General features: G+C 34.6%; 2 long non-coding RNA genes across 2 annotated transcripts in view; one reads left to right on the top strand and one right to left on the bottom strand.

Moving 5' to 3' along the window:
* Nucleotides 1-17400, top strand: part of LOC148658079 (uncharacterized) — a 117097-nt gene that overhangs the window by 36482 nt on the left and 63215 nt on the right. The gene's annotated exons all lie outside the window — the stretch shown is intronic.
* The window catches only part of LOC148658080 (uncharacterized), a 43863-nt gene that overhangs the window by 4214 nt on the left and 22249 nt on the right, over nt 1-17400 (bottom strand). The window contains exon 2 of the long non-coding RNA XR_015940541.1: nt 14453-14504. This is a non-coding gene — a long non-coding RNA (uncharacterized LOC148658080). The remainder of the gene's footprint in view (nt 1-14452; nt 14505-17400) is intronic.

Here is a 17400-nt window from a genome sequence, read left to right as displayed (position 1 = left end):
GTTGAGTATAGTGTGCCTGTTCAGACAAATGTTAAAAGCAGATATACCATAGAAAAAAAATTACTCTACATCTGTAAGTCAAAGGCCATCATATATAAATGTTTCTGCATATTGTTAGTTAAATGACAATCAGAATTAAATGAATAATTTAATTTAAGAACTATATTTTCAAAAGCATGGAAAATAAAGGCCCTTTAATTTAAATTAATACTCTTCACAACAAGGTCAGCAGGTATTTACGGACATATACTCTGTCATGCTGTTCCCTTAGTTTTGTCAATAGAAAAACAGCAACTCAGGATTTTTTTAATTATTAAACATTCTTAGACACCTTAGACAGGTCATGACTAATGACACAGATATGTTGCCAGAAAGTGGAATTTTTATGGTTGTTAAGATATCAACTTTCCTCAGTTGACTGTTTGCATCAGAAGGGCTTGGAGTTCGCAGCAACTACATTTTCTGTACTGACTTGTTCTTCCCCTCTCATGCCTTAGTGGTAACAACAAGAGACTACACTTTCCTGCACTTCACACCATTACAATCCATTCTTGCAACTTTTTGTACTGTTTTAGATGGTACAGTACCTCTTCTTTATGACCCTGTAGAACCCAGCAACAGCTTAACACTCTTTGGCCACTGGCACTTCAACCATCTAAATCCCCAGTGGGTCTTGATCAATCTCACGAGGTGGAATTTTCACGAATCCAGCTGCTTGCTTTCTTAACTTCTTCTGCTTTCACTTCTATCAAGTCTACATGCATCAGAAATGGAAATGTTAGACTGCCCTCCAATGCTTTGAGTACACTCGATATACTTTTTAGATTTTGAGTTTTTTTAGAACCAACAATACATATAATAAAAACTACGTTAAACCTTTCTCTTTCACGAAATTGTAAGTCACATCATACCTACAGGCTGAAGACTAACATAAAAGACTTTTAAAAGCTGAATCGATCAACTGTGCTTTCAATCAATATTCAGACTCAGATTACCTGATAGAGCAAGGCAGTGGGCTGTGGGCTGCTCAGCTTTGGGCAATAATAACAAAAAGCCCTTTCTCTCTTTTTACATGAGCAGATCCTTGGCATCTAAAAAAAATGTCTGCAGAAACAGACCAGAGGGCAGGTAGTGTGGAAAATGGAGAATGTTAGACTTTGTGCAGAAGGGTTGCAGAATGTCGTGCACATTTTCATTGAACAGCTGAGCCACTGCACCAGTCACAGAGAGAGGAATAAGAAACCAAAGATGTTCCTCTTCTGTCAGGCAGCAATTAGCAAACGGCTTGGTGACACAGACGTAGCTACTGGCACTGCTTTCAGTCCACTCAAGGAAATGTAGCCGCAAACCTTTTGACTTTGCAGACTGCTATCTGAATCGACACTCAATTAATTCCAAACACTATCAAAAAAATAAGCACGGGGAATTTGCAGATCTGTTACAAATGAGGAGAGTTTTATTAAATTGTCGAGCTGGCTTAACAGATCTAAATAAAGAATAAAACGTAACATAAAATTGAAAATAGGCTGGATTTCAGATATTGATTGCACAACAAAAACCTCTTGAATTTCTTTCATGTTTACCTAGTTTCTGCCATCAGTCAGGGACTGTCATAAAGTGAAGATTAGTAGGGCTATTTTCAGTTAAGATAGGGTTAAAAATTTTGCTCTTTGTACTTTAAAGCTGATTAAGAAACGTACTTGTCTGACCGATAGCTGGACCAACGTGAGTTTTGTGGTTGTAGACCTTCAAAAACAGATGTGACACTGCAGGTGAGCAGCAATAGTAAGGATCATTTACAAGACTGTTCGTCATTATCATTTGCTGTACTCACTGTTTTATTGCACACTAAGTGATTCTGTCACAACATTAAACCAAATGTTGCCAGCTTTATGTTAACCTTGAAATTCTATTACTAAGGAAGAAACCATACATTTGCCTTGGTCTGAGAAGAGGTAAAGAGCTATAATATGTTTTTGTTTAGAACAGTAACTCATATTAGTAAACTAATAGTCTTTGTAATATGCATGTACTGTATTTGGATTGAGAACTTGTTAATGCTACAGAAATGCAATGCACACATTGGGGTGAATGCTCAAAATTGAGGGATGTGATTATTGGAGTACCATAGTGGTATCAGTTAGGACCACTACTCTAATTGATTTCTATCAATCTACATTCTGATATAGTTGTAAATGTTCACAGAACCAAAACAGGAGGAATAGCAAACACTGCAGAAGCTGCAAGAGAAATTCACTGAGACTAAGATAAATTTCAAAACCATCTAAACACCTGACAAGTGATATTTAATGCGAACTGTAAGTGGGTACCACAAACAAATACAGTATGGGAAACATTGACTTAGATATTGATGTTGACCTATCACTTTCATCATCTTGACAGTGTTAGAAGGTATAAAAAAGATACATGCAGAATTGCGTACATTTTGTTGATCACCATGTTACAAAAAAATTAATAATGCAGCTCTGGGAGTACAAAGAGCATCCAGGTATATTCCTGGGCTTAAAGGAACATCTTACACTGACAGACCAAAATACTTTACTTATTGAACAGGGAACATTGTAAGCAGACAAGACTCAAGCATTTATTAAGTATTAAAAGTATTTATAAGTGAGAACAGTAAGCACTTTGTTACACAAAGACTTGTCTGAATCCCTGGTCCCTAACTTCTTTCAAGAAATAACCAGATCAGATGAAAAGGAATTAGATGAGCCAAATGGAGTTCTCCATTTTATGTAATGAGAAAAAAAAAACAATCTTTCATATATCACAGGTAATTTCCAAAGGTTCCAGTTGAAAATCATCTCATATCCAAGAGAAGGTATGAAACATGATTTTCCTCCTAAAAAATAAATATTTGAATTCGGTGCTAATTGGATGAAAATGCAATTCTTCATGGATCAGTGCATTTATTATCACAAATGTTTGAAATAGCAGTTGAATACATTTACATCCATGGCTAAGAAGACCAGTCAATTTGGAACAGTTCAAGAGCTGACAAAGGTAAACATAGATCACAGATAACAAAGAAATTGTCTTTCCCCCATTACAATGCAGTTTAAAATTGGAGAAGGTCTTGGTGAATTTAAACTATGTAAGAATAATAATTGCTTGATTTAATCATATTATAGCAAATACCAGAAGGTTTAGGAAATGGGTCTCTAAAGTGGAGAAATACTTTCTAGAAACCACCAGGAGATGTCATGTTAGGTCTAATGACACGTTTGCCTTTAAGAAATACTCCAGAAAACATGTTTGTTTTGTAGAATATTTTTCAGTATTACTATTGTGCAGTCATCTGTTATTTTTGTCATTATGCAGGAAGAGGATAACACATTTGCGGATATGTGGTATGTTCAATCCCACTTTTAATACAGTACGTAGTAAAAAATATTTCCTGAAGCACCACAGATGTCACTGTTGTCCATTTTTTATTGATATTTTTCAGTGTCCCAGTCCCAATATGGGACTGTATGTACTCTGTTTTTATTTCCTACGAGGTTGTGTACTAATCTTCAGGTTGCAGTTTTCAGTGTGTTATACAAAGAAATGGAAAGCGCTGCTCAATCTGACAAGCTTATTTTCTGCTCTGTCATTCCGTAGTGGATAGTTAAACACACAGTTAAATCAATGCCTTTATTACTAAGCCTTCACTAGGTATATTTATTATTAGGGAGGCAATTTGAACTGCAGAGATAATAAAAATATCCAAAAAATATTTGCAGTCACAAATATGAAGCAAAGGTTACTACAAGATTAATTTCTACCACCTTGCTGTCAAGGTTATAAGGATGATACTTAATATAATTTATAGTATATCTGTATTTGGCCCACCAGTAACATAATTAATTACAGTAAGCAATGAAAATATGCATTTTGAAATGCATTATTATTTACATTCCACAGTTAGGTAAATTTAGAGAAGGTATACACCAGTTAAGATCCGTCTTCTACTATTTTTTAAACCTAAAACATCAGCCCTCTAAAATCTTCAATGTAGATCAACCTGAATTCATTCTTTACATAGTTTATTTGAAAAAAAACATGTTTATTTCCCCGCAACCAAGTCAGTCTCTTAGCTTCCAAAATTCAATTTTGAAAAGAAATGCAAATAGAAGAATACAATCTTGTGATCACTATGGTGTCATTGAAATGTCAGCATATTGAACTTCACTCTGATTCTATCTGCCCATTCTTCCAAATATTTTGTTTACACAGATGGGACTTCTATTACTGATAAAGTATAAACTCAGATAGACAGTAATGTTAAGTATTGAAATCAAAGACTTTTGAATGTATTCTGACAAAATACATCTGTAGATGTAATAATGTGAAGCTCCCTGATAAAGCTTATCTGCTTGAGCAAAAATGGTGTGCTCAATAATCTTCCAATGATCTGTCTTCCCATTGAAAAATAAAAGCAAACGTAAACTGGATTTGCTTCAGAATTTAGCAGAGGACACTTTTCAATTGAATTGAAAAGGATTAAAAGAGAATTATGTTTTAAAATCGATCGCTTTTCTTTTGTGAATTTTCTTCCACTAATGCCTGCAGTTTAAATACCCTGTGTGAGGATCTTGATGATCTGCGATGTTTTATTTTTCAAGACAAGCCTCCAGTTTTAAGTCCTCACTGATTCAGATCACTCTTTATGCCTTTAAATATGATTTAGAATGGAAAATGTTTTTAAATGCTTGCAAACATTGCTATGTAAATTCTATTTATGAAATGCACTTGCTATTTTCACTGAAGAGATTCCTAGTCTACATTTTGTCCTGATTTGCCAAAGCAAAAAAATAATTTACATTTCATGTTCTTATGCCACATTACTTTCAATACCATAATATGAAGTTACATGTGACAACACTTCTATTAACAAAATGATAGCATGGTAAAGAATTAATATAATGAACGTTGATTTCATATGCTGTATTTACTGGCTTCTCTAGGCTTTTGGTACTCCTGTAAGTACTCTTAATAATAATAATAATAATAATAATTGCTTACACTTATATAGCGCTTTTCTGGACACTCCACTCAAAGCGCTTTACAGGTAATGGGGACTCCCCTCCACCACCACCAATGTGCAGCATCCACCTGGATGATGCGACGGCAGCCATAGTGCGCCAGAACGCTCACCCCACATCAGCTATCAGTGGGGAGGAGAGCAGAGTAATGTAGCCAATTCATAGAGGGGGATTATTAGGAGGCCATGATTAGTAAGGGCCAATTGGAAATTTGGCCAGGACACCGGGGTACACCCCTACTCTTTTCGAGAAGCGCCCTGGGATTTTTAATGACCACAGAGAGTCAGGACCTCGGTTTTACGTCTCATCCGAAGGACGGCACCTGTTTACAGTATAGTGTCCCCGTCACTATACTGGGGCATTAGGACCCACGTGGACCACAGGGTGAGCGCCCCCTGCTGGCCCCACTAACACCTCTTCCAGCAGCAACCTTAGTCTTTTCCCAGGAGGTCTCCCATCCAGGTACTGACCAGGCTCACACCTGCTTAGCTTCAGTGGGTTGCCAGTTGTGAGTTGCAGGGTGATATGGCTGCTGGTGATATATGCTCTTAAGCCATATCTCCCCTTAACAAGACACAAAGCTTTCTAAATGTCTTTACTTTGGTTACACTCAAAGTGCCAAGCACTTAAAAAAGAAAAAATTTGGATGAAACGGATGAAAAATTAAATCTCCTTCTCCTTCTACACTACTATGACAAGCACATACAACACATTTGGTTGGTTTGTAAGCATATACAGTAGATGGAATAACAAGACACCTGGAGCTGAAATTGCAAACAGAACTAATTAAGACAGGTGTATGAGAACTAACAGCTTGTTCTCAGTTAGTTTTTAAAAAGGATTCCAATGTGGTATATGTGAGATCTTGGAACCACATTTGAGAGAAAACATCAGCTGAACAATGCTTAGGGAACTGCATGCGAAATTTTGTTCTAATTAAAAAAGTGAACATAGCACAGATGTCACATTTTAATTTTATTATTTTAAAATAGACAAAGTGGTGTAGGAAGCTGTCCCTATATTAATCAGCTGATCGGCTGTAGATTCTAGAATAGGAAGTATGTATATTAATGGAATATTAAAAAAAATAGGAGGAGTAGTTGACAATAACAATTACCATATACATACAAACTCAAGTACTGTATTTTAGTTCTCTGCATTCCTTTTCCTATATCAAAACAGACCTTTTTTAAGATTTTTACAATTGTAGAAGTTAGCTTTAGCTCTTTTAGGCTCTGAAAGTATTTGTTCTATGGTAAATCTGTCTGAAGGAATAATGGAGTAGACAGCATTGATAAAAATAAATAATTGTGACTATATATCTTGGCTCCTGTTGCTTTGAAAATAATAGTGATATACTGTATCTCCCTTCAGTCACTTTTTAAATATGTAGGCATTATCTGAACAAATTGCCGCTAAGCAAATCATATAATTAAAATTTACCCTGTATATCTAATCTATTTATAGAACTTAAGTTATTGTATTGGTTAACTTACCGTAAGTTTGAGATCTCAATGCTTAAAGTGCAATATTTAAGTTTCTAGACAGATTTTGACATAGTACTGTACATAGCCAGGTTGTGAGCCCTCACTGACTCACAATTTACAGATATTGTTTATAATACATCTTTTTTTGGTCTTGTTTTCTCATAATACAGCGTTATTAGCTCAGAGAGCTTCTTCTTTGTATTTAAGATCTAAGCACACAAGAAAGGGATAGGACCAGAGGGTCTGTGAATACCTAGAGTAACAGACCAGCTGAGACACACCACGAGAGAGATAAAGGGCACATTATTTCAAATATACACAGACGGAGGAGCTTAAAGGAAATGAACAGAAGTTTGCTGTCAAATTATAGAGACCTATAAAAAGATTACATAATACTACCAGAAAAAATGCTATCTAAGTCCCATGGTTTGCAAAGTATACCACATTAAACTGTACTGTTTTAGCCATTACCAGTTTGGGCTTTATCTTGTATTCTTTATTACAGGCAGCTACTGTATAGTTACATTATGTTATCGGTTCAAAGTGGACCAATAAACATACAGTAAGAATTCCAAAAAAGAACGCTGGACTTTGAAGGAATACAGGTATAATATTTGCATTTAATTAAAATGTGTAATTGCAGATAGAATCCTAGTAATAGAAATATAATTGCAGAGATTAGTGACAACATAGAGTTACTGGTAGTAACGCAGAGTTTCCAATAGTTTTACATAATTTATCTAAATGCATCATTATGTTAACGTTAGTTACATGATTTTGTATCATTACTGGTGACTAAAGCAAGCATTTTTTTTTCAATGTTGAATCATGTTGTTCTTGTTTAATAATTGTATGAATACATGTACTTTAATACATGTTACTAAAATGACTGGATGACATAAATTATTTTGTAATGTGAAAGACTGTACAAAAAATATGAAGTGAAAAACATGACAGTGAAGTCACTGCTCTATCCTGATATAAAGCTTGACAAAATACAGCACTCTTCCAGGAGATTTACATTGGGTCACAGTATAATGAAAATGGAATTAACAATACACATTAACAATATGTAATCTTACATCACTGCATGATGTAGTTAATATTATTTAACTACTAACAGTCAACACAAATAATGTTTTGGATTAGCTATACAGTATGTGACAGAGCAGCAGTTTGTATAACCAATAAAGCTATCAGTTAAATCGCAGAACACAGCATTTTCAGCACAGTATGCAAAGGGTCTTTGTATGCCACAAGCCCTTTTTAACTCACTTCTGCACGATATTAGGGCAGATATATTCTTATAAAATAATTCATTATAATCTTACGCTGTAACAAAAGCTATCTCTGTAATGAATCAAAACACTGCAACATTTTTACTGCAGGTGCAATATAACTAAGGTAAGCACAACATAACTAAGACATGTTTGTATAATTGATTAGTAAAATTTTAATGCTGATCTAAGATTTTTGAACAATCTTTAAAAGAAAAACTTTAGTTTAGAATGACTCTTTGTACAAAGAATGACATTGTATTTTCAGTCATGGATGCACCCTTTGTTATTTGTATTTGTATACATTAGGTTCTTCTTTCATTAGTTTACAGTATTGTGTGAAGTTCAAGATGAAAGGAGCCCGATGCATTAATTATAACAATATAACATTAAATAAATATAACATTCCCGTAAGGCCAGGATTTATTACTGTCACTCATTTTGGAAACCTTTCTAGAGCAGCAGTGGCTGTTTTGGAATTGTACACTTTTGACAAAGTCAACCCAATAGACTTCTTTGGAATCAATATGGAAAAACAAACCAGAGGATAAAATTGGAAACCAAGGGGAAGTGCATTTAAAACTTATAACAAGAGGCACTTTTTTTAAACAGAGGGTTATGGGTGTCTGGCGCAACCATATTCAGCGATGTTGTTGAAGCTGATACTCTGGTGTCTTTCAAGACACAGCTGGATGAGATCCCCAGATTAATTAGATAGATGGGCTGAGTAGTCTCATCTTGTTTGCAAACTTTACTTCTCGTTATTCTTTGATTTTCTCATAGTAAAACGTAATCCATGTTCTAATCGCTCCATCCAATTCAGGGTCATGGGAGAGCCAGAAACAATCCCGGCAAGCAACAGGCACAAGCCAGGGTAGATCCTGATCAGAACACCAGTCTATTGCAGGGCACAATCACAGACACAAACAGACACACATTCAGACTCAGACCTATGGCCAATTTTCTCTAAAGCAATTAACATAGCAGTACGTTTTTTGGACTGTGGGGGGGGGGAGGGGACCAGTGCGCTGAGAGGAAACCCATGTGAACACTGGGAGAACATACTGTACAAACTCCGCACAGATAGCGCCCCAGGTCTGGAATAGAACCCAGAGCCCCAGTGATGAGGGGCAACAACACCGTTCTGCCCATAAACTGTAATGTTTGCATGTAATTCAAATTTATTAGGGTCCAAGCACTGTAGAATCAGAAAAGGAAATGCAAAAAATTATCTCGATGGAGTAAAGGTTTGTAAAAAATCATACACAAGACCAAGTTCAAGGAAAAACTAAGAACATTTTTTGGAGCTAGACATGTGGTATGGAACATAGAGCAGAAATGTGTGAACAGGAAACATCCTTAAAAAATTCAAATGCAGAACCCATGTATACAAAGGGTGATGAAATCAGCTAGACTGGAGTTGTTTTGTTAAAGGCTTATGGATAACATCTCTTGTTTTCTTAAGTACAATTGGTAGAATACTGTGGGCCCAGATGTTTTATCTTAAGCCCTTCTAGGATTGTAACATATCCGCCTCTTTTATACTAATGTTATCTAATATATAGCTTTGTTGTTCCTCAGCCTAAGGCATGTTGTAAGTTTCTTCATTCTTAATCTCCTATGTGAAATATCAATTTAATGCATCAGCCATTTTCCTGTTATTGTCCAGAGTCCTTCTTATAATACATATTAATTAAACATTTACTGTTTTAACCTGACAATAGCTTGTCAGTAATTCCTTGCAGCATTTTTCCTTTTTCTTAACTTTTCTAATATCCTCATTATAGCTGTGTTTGTAATCCTTCATGTTGCTTTACTTTTACACAATCTTTTTCATTTTTTTTATGAAGCACTTTCTTTCTCCTTATATTTTTCATAATTGATATATTAAACTGTTTAGATCAATGCTTTAACACAACAATGTTAAACTGCTGCCAGTTGCTACTGATTCCGTACTCACTCAGTCACATTCTGATTCTTGTAAATTGTTTTTGACTTTAGAATTGCAAAGTAGACTTCAAAATATACCATATTATAATTATGGTTGCAGAATGATTCTTTGGTTTCTGTTTTCCTTACTCTGTTAAATATGCTTGATAAGTTAATACAGCTATTCCCTATGATCAGCTATCAGATGGTGAGTAAAAATGCATTTAGTAGCCATTCACTTATGGCCCTTTTTACACACAGATGTATGGTGCCATATTGTCACACCTTCTTTGAGAATATCACTTTAACACATACCATATGTGTTACACATACTGTTCAATCTTACATCTGAAAAGAGTTTCATGACTGTAAAAAGTGTCTTTTATTGTATACTAAAATGAATCTTTCAGTTAACAGGTTTTAACTACATCAGTTACATTTAATTACATAAATTAAATCTGGAAATGCATTTAAAGCAACCATTGGTTTCTATCAAAGCTATCATTGGTTTATATTTCCCATATTCTGTAAACTCCTACTTTAATCTCAGGAGGAAAATAATAATTAATATATGGTGAAGGAAACAAAAGCAATTTTAAATTATTGACAACAGCTATCAGATTGCAAGGCTTTAGTTTTTCAAAGACTTCCCTTCTTTTCAAAGACTATTCTTCGCTAAAGAACTGTCAGAAGTAATTATGTTCTGTTCTGTCAATTGCTCTCCAGTGAATATTATGCATCCATAAGCAACACTATTACTAAAACTTGTTAGAAGTCTAAAAGTGTCAAGTCATATGGGGATTTGGCTTTTATGACACCTGATTCGATATTCTACAGTAAAATTAAATAGTACTCATTTCAGTGGATTGACATCTTTCATCTTGGAAATATTATGGTTGTCTTTGAAGAGCTACTTATTACACTGATTTTCCTAATTAGGCTGTTTTAAAATTCATAGATTTCCATCTTCAATTTTAGAAGTATTTCTCTGTCATGAATAAAATTGGCTATGCATACGTTAAACACCATTGGCAATGCTGTTAGAGTGTAATAGCATACACAATATGTTTTTTAACTCTCTTGAAAATGTATAATTCAAATACTAAATACCAAAATGAAGAGAGTGCCGGTATATAGTATATTTCAACAGCTGGAAATACAATGCTTGTCACTTTGTCTAGTACTGACAGGTATTCTGAGGAGACATCACCTGCAGACTATTACAGTTGTCACTGAAAATTGAAAAAGCTTAATAGGATATCTCACATTTCTGGTGTTTCTTGACATGTCAGGTCCTGAACGCAGCACTTTCTAGTTAAGTTTTAAATGTACTTTCTCAGTCCAGAAAAAAATGTACAGTATGTGAAACTATTTTTCAAGATCTCAAAGTAGCATTTGTGCAACTGAATGTACCCTAGGTGTCTATTCTTTTAGAGAATCTAATGGGAAAATCATAGTTATAGAATGTATATATATATATTTTATTTTAATATAATGTTTTCCATTTTAGCAGAGATCAGGCTAAGACTGCAACAAATTTCATTTTTTTTTCAAACAAAGTTCACTTTGAATGCCTCAACAGGTTTTACAAATTCTGTCAGCTGTCTAATGGCTTGATTGTAAATAATCACTTATACTTAAATAGCGCTTTTCTGGACCCTCCACTCAAAGCACTCAGAGGTAATGGGGACTCCCCTCCACCACCGATGTGCAGCCCCACTTGTATGATGTGACGGCAGCCATATTGCAACAGAACACTCACCACACACCAGCTTTCAGTGGGGAGGAGAACAAAGTGATGAAGCCATTTCATAAAAGTGTGGTTATTAGTACGCCATGACTGGTACAGGCTAGGGGAAATTTGGCCAGGACGCTGGGGTAACATTCCAATTCTTATTGAGAAGCACCCTGCGATCTCATCTGAAGGACGGAAGTTTTTTTACAGTATAGGATTCCCATCACTATACTGGGGCATTAGGACCCACACAGACCACAGGGTGAGTGTCCCCTCTAACCCCTCTTCCAGCAGCAACCTTAGTTTTTCCCAGGAGGTCTCCCATCCAGTCTCACACCTGCTGAGCTTCAGTGGGTTTCCAGTTGTGAGTTGCAGGCTAAATGACACAATATACATAAATCTATGCAAAAAAGCTGAACTAAGGGCTATAATGAAATGTAGAAAACCAATCTGAATGTAACAAGATATGAAATCTAGTGAAGTATGAAATATTTTCATTTTAGGTTGTTGAATGATTTAACTGTGACAATTGTCATGACTGCACTTCATGATTGAGCTGTCTGTAAAATCATTTGTTTCATCTTGTAAAATCATCTTTTCATGATCACCCAATGACGATAGGACCTGAACTCTTTGTGGATAATGCAATGTGCCGTGACTGGGGTTTGATCAGAACTGCCTTTCCCTACACCACTGCAGTATAGAAAGTCAAAGTTTGTACACATAGACAGCTGTTCTGCCCTTATTAGTACTCATTACTTATGGACTTACAAGCAGTCCTTTTAACATACTGTAGCTAACTAAGATGGGTCTCCCAGAATCAAGTCTCTGCAAAGGTTAATATTCATACCCATAATAATTCAGACTCTCTACATAACAGATGTAGAGGGGGAAAAGAAGATGTTATACAATAAGAAAATTGTTAATAATATCAGTGTTGTGAGACACCTTTTGATTCAAAAATAGTCCCAGCAAAAGGACATGTGTTCCGATCCTGCAGAATGCATCAATCTAAGATTTCTTTGGGGATAAAGAGGAAATATCAGAACTGAACTAACTACACCTTTTCCTGAGAAAAAACCTATAAGAGGGACTCTTCCAAAACCAGTTTTAACCCGTTTAAAATAATTTATGTTGTCCTGTTGACCAAAGTGGAAATTTTGTAATGTTATTAAACTATTGTTAATCACAGAGTGGATTAGAATCTTAATGGAACAAAATCATTTGTTATCATTAGCTGAAGCCATATTGTTATGAACAGTAGTCTAAAAGAGTTTAGAAAAAATTTAAAAACTTTGAGAAGTAATTATATTTTTTAAAACAAATTGATGAATTCATTTGGAAGTGATGAACTGTCAGTTTATATCGGAAGCTGATGTACGTCATGTAAGTACAATTTGTCAGTTAGCCTTGAAACTGACACCTTGTTGCATTTTATACTCAAATTAAATTTCACTCTTGTGACAGTATTATAATGAGAATCGATGGGTCAGATGTTGGAAGTGCCAGTAGCAATACCAGACCACCTGTGATGCGGGTTCTTTAATCAGACTTTGTGTCTTCTCTCATATACATTGTCCCTACTAGCGCGAAATGACATTTTAGTTCTGGTCACCCCTGTTCACGGATGAAGCTGTTTACCTTTTTCACTTTCATTTTACAGGATCTGTAAAAATCATTAGGACTTTATTTCATAGGAGTGTATTAACACTAAGTAATGTTAAAACTCTCTTTAAACCTGAAGTGTTGTTTTGCTCACATTAAGTATCGTTTTCAAAGCACTCTATAAATTTAACCTTTTTTTTCCATGTACCGTTGATTCTAGACTTAATACAATTTAAAATACATAAAAACGTCTGGACTGCTGTACAAAAAGACCAAAATATCATAAACAATGAGAGTCAGGGCTTTTTTTTGTTTTTCAGTATTTATTTATCAATAGTTTTGAATACATAAAAATAATAAATTTGCAGTGTAGTGTCACCAATCCGATTTTCCACATACTATATTTGCTTTTCAACACTGATGGGCAAGGCCGATCTCGCTCTCAGGAATACGAACTTATATGAAAGAACGACATACTGTAGCATGATGTTTTTCTTAATGCAATTTCTGATGGGAACCTGGCTGTAGGGGCTGCAAATGTAAATGTACAGTATTTCCAATTGTAGACCAATCAGCTAATTAGATCTAACCGTGCTCTACAATTTGTATATTTAAAAAATACTCTGCTCAGGACATTTAAGTTTTTATGCAATGCTGTGGAAAGAATTTCCAGCATTATTAACATATTCAACAAACATTATATTTTGTTAATTGGCTTGGCTCTTTGGTTGTGGTCAGGAGGCAAAACTTGTTGAAGCTCATTGTTTTTCTGTTCTGTGAATTGTAAGCCAGCATCCACTTATTGAAAGCACAGTCCTCACAAAGAGAGCTGACTCTTTTTAGAGTTTACAAGAAGGTGTTTTGTAGCAATATCTGTAAAAGTGTGTTGGTGTATGGGTGTCTGTGCCTTTCAAAGAATTCTTTATAGATAAACTATGAACATGGCCCATGCCAGGAATTTCACAATTAAATTAAACATGAAATAACATAATAGAAAATACTTTTTTTACACCTAAAAACTTTCAGTTGAAGGCTGTATCTGAATCTATAATATGAATCCAGATCTTACCTATTAATATCTCAGAGTTAATACTGTATCTCATTGAGATGAACAGATGAAAAATAGCAGAGATCCATTAGAAGGGAAAAATGTTTTGTGTGATTAAAAAAAAATAAAAGAAGCTGGATTAATCCACAAGACTGGAAACATCAATCTACAAAACCAGAACTTGTGTAGAGGTCCCATTCACAAGGCATTATTCATTTGCTTTTAACAGCCAATTTATGTGATTGATGAACAATCAAGCTGTGGGTCTGAAATACTTTTTGCATTTCCATAAGCACATGCCGAATGAAATATTCAATACTCACCTTTGCTCCTCATATTCTTTGTGTTAACACATCTAGTAACCTCCACAATTCGCTAAACAATAGGAGGAGAGAGGGAAAAAGACATCAATTTGCATGCATTGTGCGCCTTCACACATATTTCAGTTCTTTTTATTATCAGACAGTCCCCTTGCTGGAAAACCTGAAAATCTGATTGCGACAACTGAGCAATCGCTCTTACCCAGAAGTCCATTTGACTTTTCTTCTAAATCAGATGAGAAAAGCCAGTGTTGAAATTATGCATTCAAAATTAGATTTTATATAGTAGGTGAGAAGCTGATTCAAAAAATGACACACAGAGGACTGTCATTTTCCAAGTCATGAATATCTTGCCAGACTCTTTTTTTTCACAGCCAATCCCCCAAAATTGAATGGCATTTGGCATTGTCTTCAACAAGTGCTGGACAAAGTTTGGACTGTTAAAGTTTATCTGACCTCAAACACTTTTACAGAGACAAGCTTGGTCTTTCTCTTTGTCTCCAGTGTAACAGTGATTGTCTTTCATTATCCAGCCAGATAAACATAAGACTTGCAGTTGGTCATTTAGAAGAGAACAGTAGTTGTTTATTGATGTTTTGTTCTCATGAATTGTACAAAAAAATTCAAGTTCTTCAAAAACTTGCACAATTGTCTTGATTATATTAAATGAGTGACAAAATACACAACAACCTCTATATGCTGCAATACATAAATTACAGGTTTGTCTAGCTTTGGGTAACCTGTGCTATTATTTAATATTACATACTGTTAGTAATAAAGGAATTTACAATTTAGCCTTCCTTTTTGTCAATAAACAAAAATCAATAAACAAATTAATAAGTAAATCTTGCTATTCACTCCTACATGAATATTGCTATCTGACAAATTAGGCTTATTTATATCAGATAAATCAGGTTAATTGTAATTGCTAGACAGCACACTCCCAGCATAATAAATGTTTATGAGAGCATAATGCCTTATATTGAACAACTGCTGTACTCAGGAGTAGGAGAAGTTTAAATGGAGAATATAGGATCACCATCTAAATAAACGAAAGTAGTGTATACCAATTAACAATTGATATTGTTGCTATAACCCCACCAAAAATGTGGACTCGAAATGGATTGATTCATACAGTAATGATTAATACCTAAATGTTAATTTTTACTGCAGTATTTCACACATTCTGAATTATTGATTGCTTTCCTAGAGGATACAGTTTTATAATTATTATAATTATTCTTAAAATATTCACAGTATAATGTCAGAAATTGTACTCCGCCATGTGCTAGCATAAAAACAACATTCCAAATGTCTTTTATTATTTATTTTCTAGTGTTCAAGAATTCTTAACTGAAGTCCATTGTACAACTAATTAATGCATAGAACTGCTACCCGCACGGAACAATTCAGGAAATTTTAGTCATGGAGAATCCATTTGTATTTTCCTTTGAAAATAACAGTTTACTGTTTTTAGATATGCAACCAGACATTAAATGTTAATATGGAGTAAGCCTATCATTCTGTTGTTACTTAATTTACCAATAGTGTTATCTTTTACTGGTTTTATTAGACATAAACTGGATAATTAACCTTGTTGCGAAAGGATTCTGTTAATAGCTAAAAGGGCTAGAAATGAATATTTTCACATTTTGGAACATTGAAGTCACATTGTCTGATCTTCTGAATACATTTACAGTAAGATCTCAGCATCTTACTGTAAATGTATTCATTAACATATGCATGAATATACAGTATATATACTGTATATGTCCATCCTATCATTGTTGAGCAAAAACAAAAAGCACAATTTACTGGAATGTAATAGGTTATTTTGAAAGAGAATAGCTTGAAACAACAGAATGTAAAAGCTATATTCCTGTAGGTGGATTTGTAATATATTCAATCTACACACAGACAAAAATGTTTTAGTTTAGTTCTATTTTTTGGCTTTGAATTAAACACCTGCTGTCAGTATTTTGGAGTGATAACTTAACATTTAATATTCTCCTAGTCAGAGCAGGATTGTTTCAGATTTATACTAGGAACTCCAGGGATATGCATTCAATTACCATACTGACATACATTTTCATGTCTCACTGCTCTAAATCAAAAGAACTGCTAACATTTCCCAAATTCAAACTCGTGGTGTCAATCCAAATCTAGCATATTAATTCCACAGACTGAATAATTTGGAAATATTATTAGTAATATTAGTAAAATTACAATTTTACTTTCCTTTCCAAAATACACCTAAAAAGCAAGACATTTAAAAGTCAGGGTTAGGATGACAACAATGATTAAATAGAGGAATGGTATTTTGAAATAAAATAATGAATCCTCTTTCTTTAAGCACTGTTGCATCTGATATGTTTTGATGGTGTGCTTATAAAGATGTGAAAAGGGTCATTTTTAAAATAGCTTCAAAAATGTTTCATAGGTTACTTCTTATTATCACAAAAAAGAGTCTACAATCTATGGTTTTGACAAAATTCTATTGTAGGTGTACAGTAGGTCCATCCAACCCATTCCCTCAAGTGGCAAATATATTCATGCAACGCATATTAAAAACGATAATAACTACTTGGCATTGCAGTTCACTAGGTTTCAGTCATGTAGAATGAGACATTTCTTGAAGCACATGCAGCAGGCCTTTAAAACAGTTTTATTCCATTTGCATGTACATGGAAAAAAAATTAATTAAGTACTTCTTATGAGATTGGCAGGACCGCCAGCCTTTTTACTGCTACCTCATGGTAGTGCATGAAGTGACTGTAAAATCCTAGGTGCACCAAATCAGCATAAAGAAATAAGAATAGTAAGATGTAATTCATTAATTCCTTTTCATCCTCAAGGATTCCATTCAACCACCCTTAAAGTGCAACACTCATCTAGGTGACATGTGGAAGGAGTTATTAACCAGCCCAGGAAATCGTCTAGAACACCTGCTT

Source organism: Lepisosteus platostomus, chromosome 7 (assembly GCF_059453375.1).
Source record: "Lepisosteus platostomus isolate fLepPlt1 chromosome 7, fLepPlt1.hap1, whole genome shotgun sequence".
In the NCBI taxonomy this organism is placed as follows: domain Eukaryota; kingdom Metazoa; phylum Chordata; class Actinopteri; order Semionotiformes; family Lepisosteidae; genus Lepisosteus; species Lepisosteus platostomus.
The sequence above is the reverse complement of the archived record's forward strand: the minus strand, read 5'-3'. Positions and strand labels throughout refer to the sequence as shown.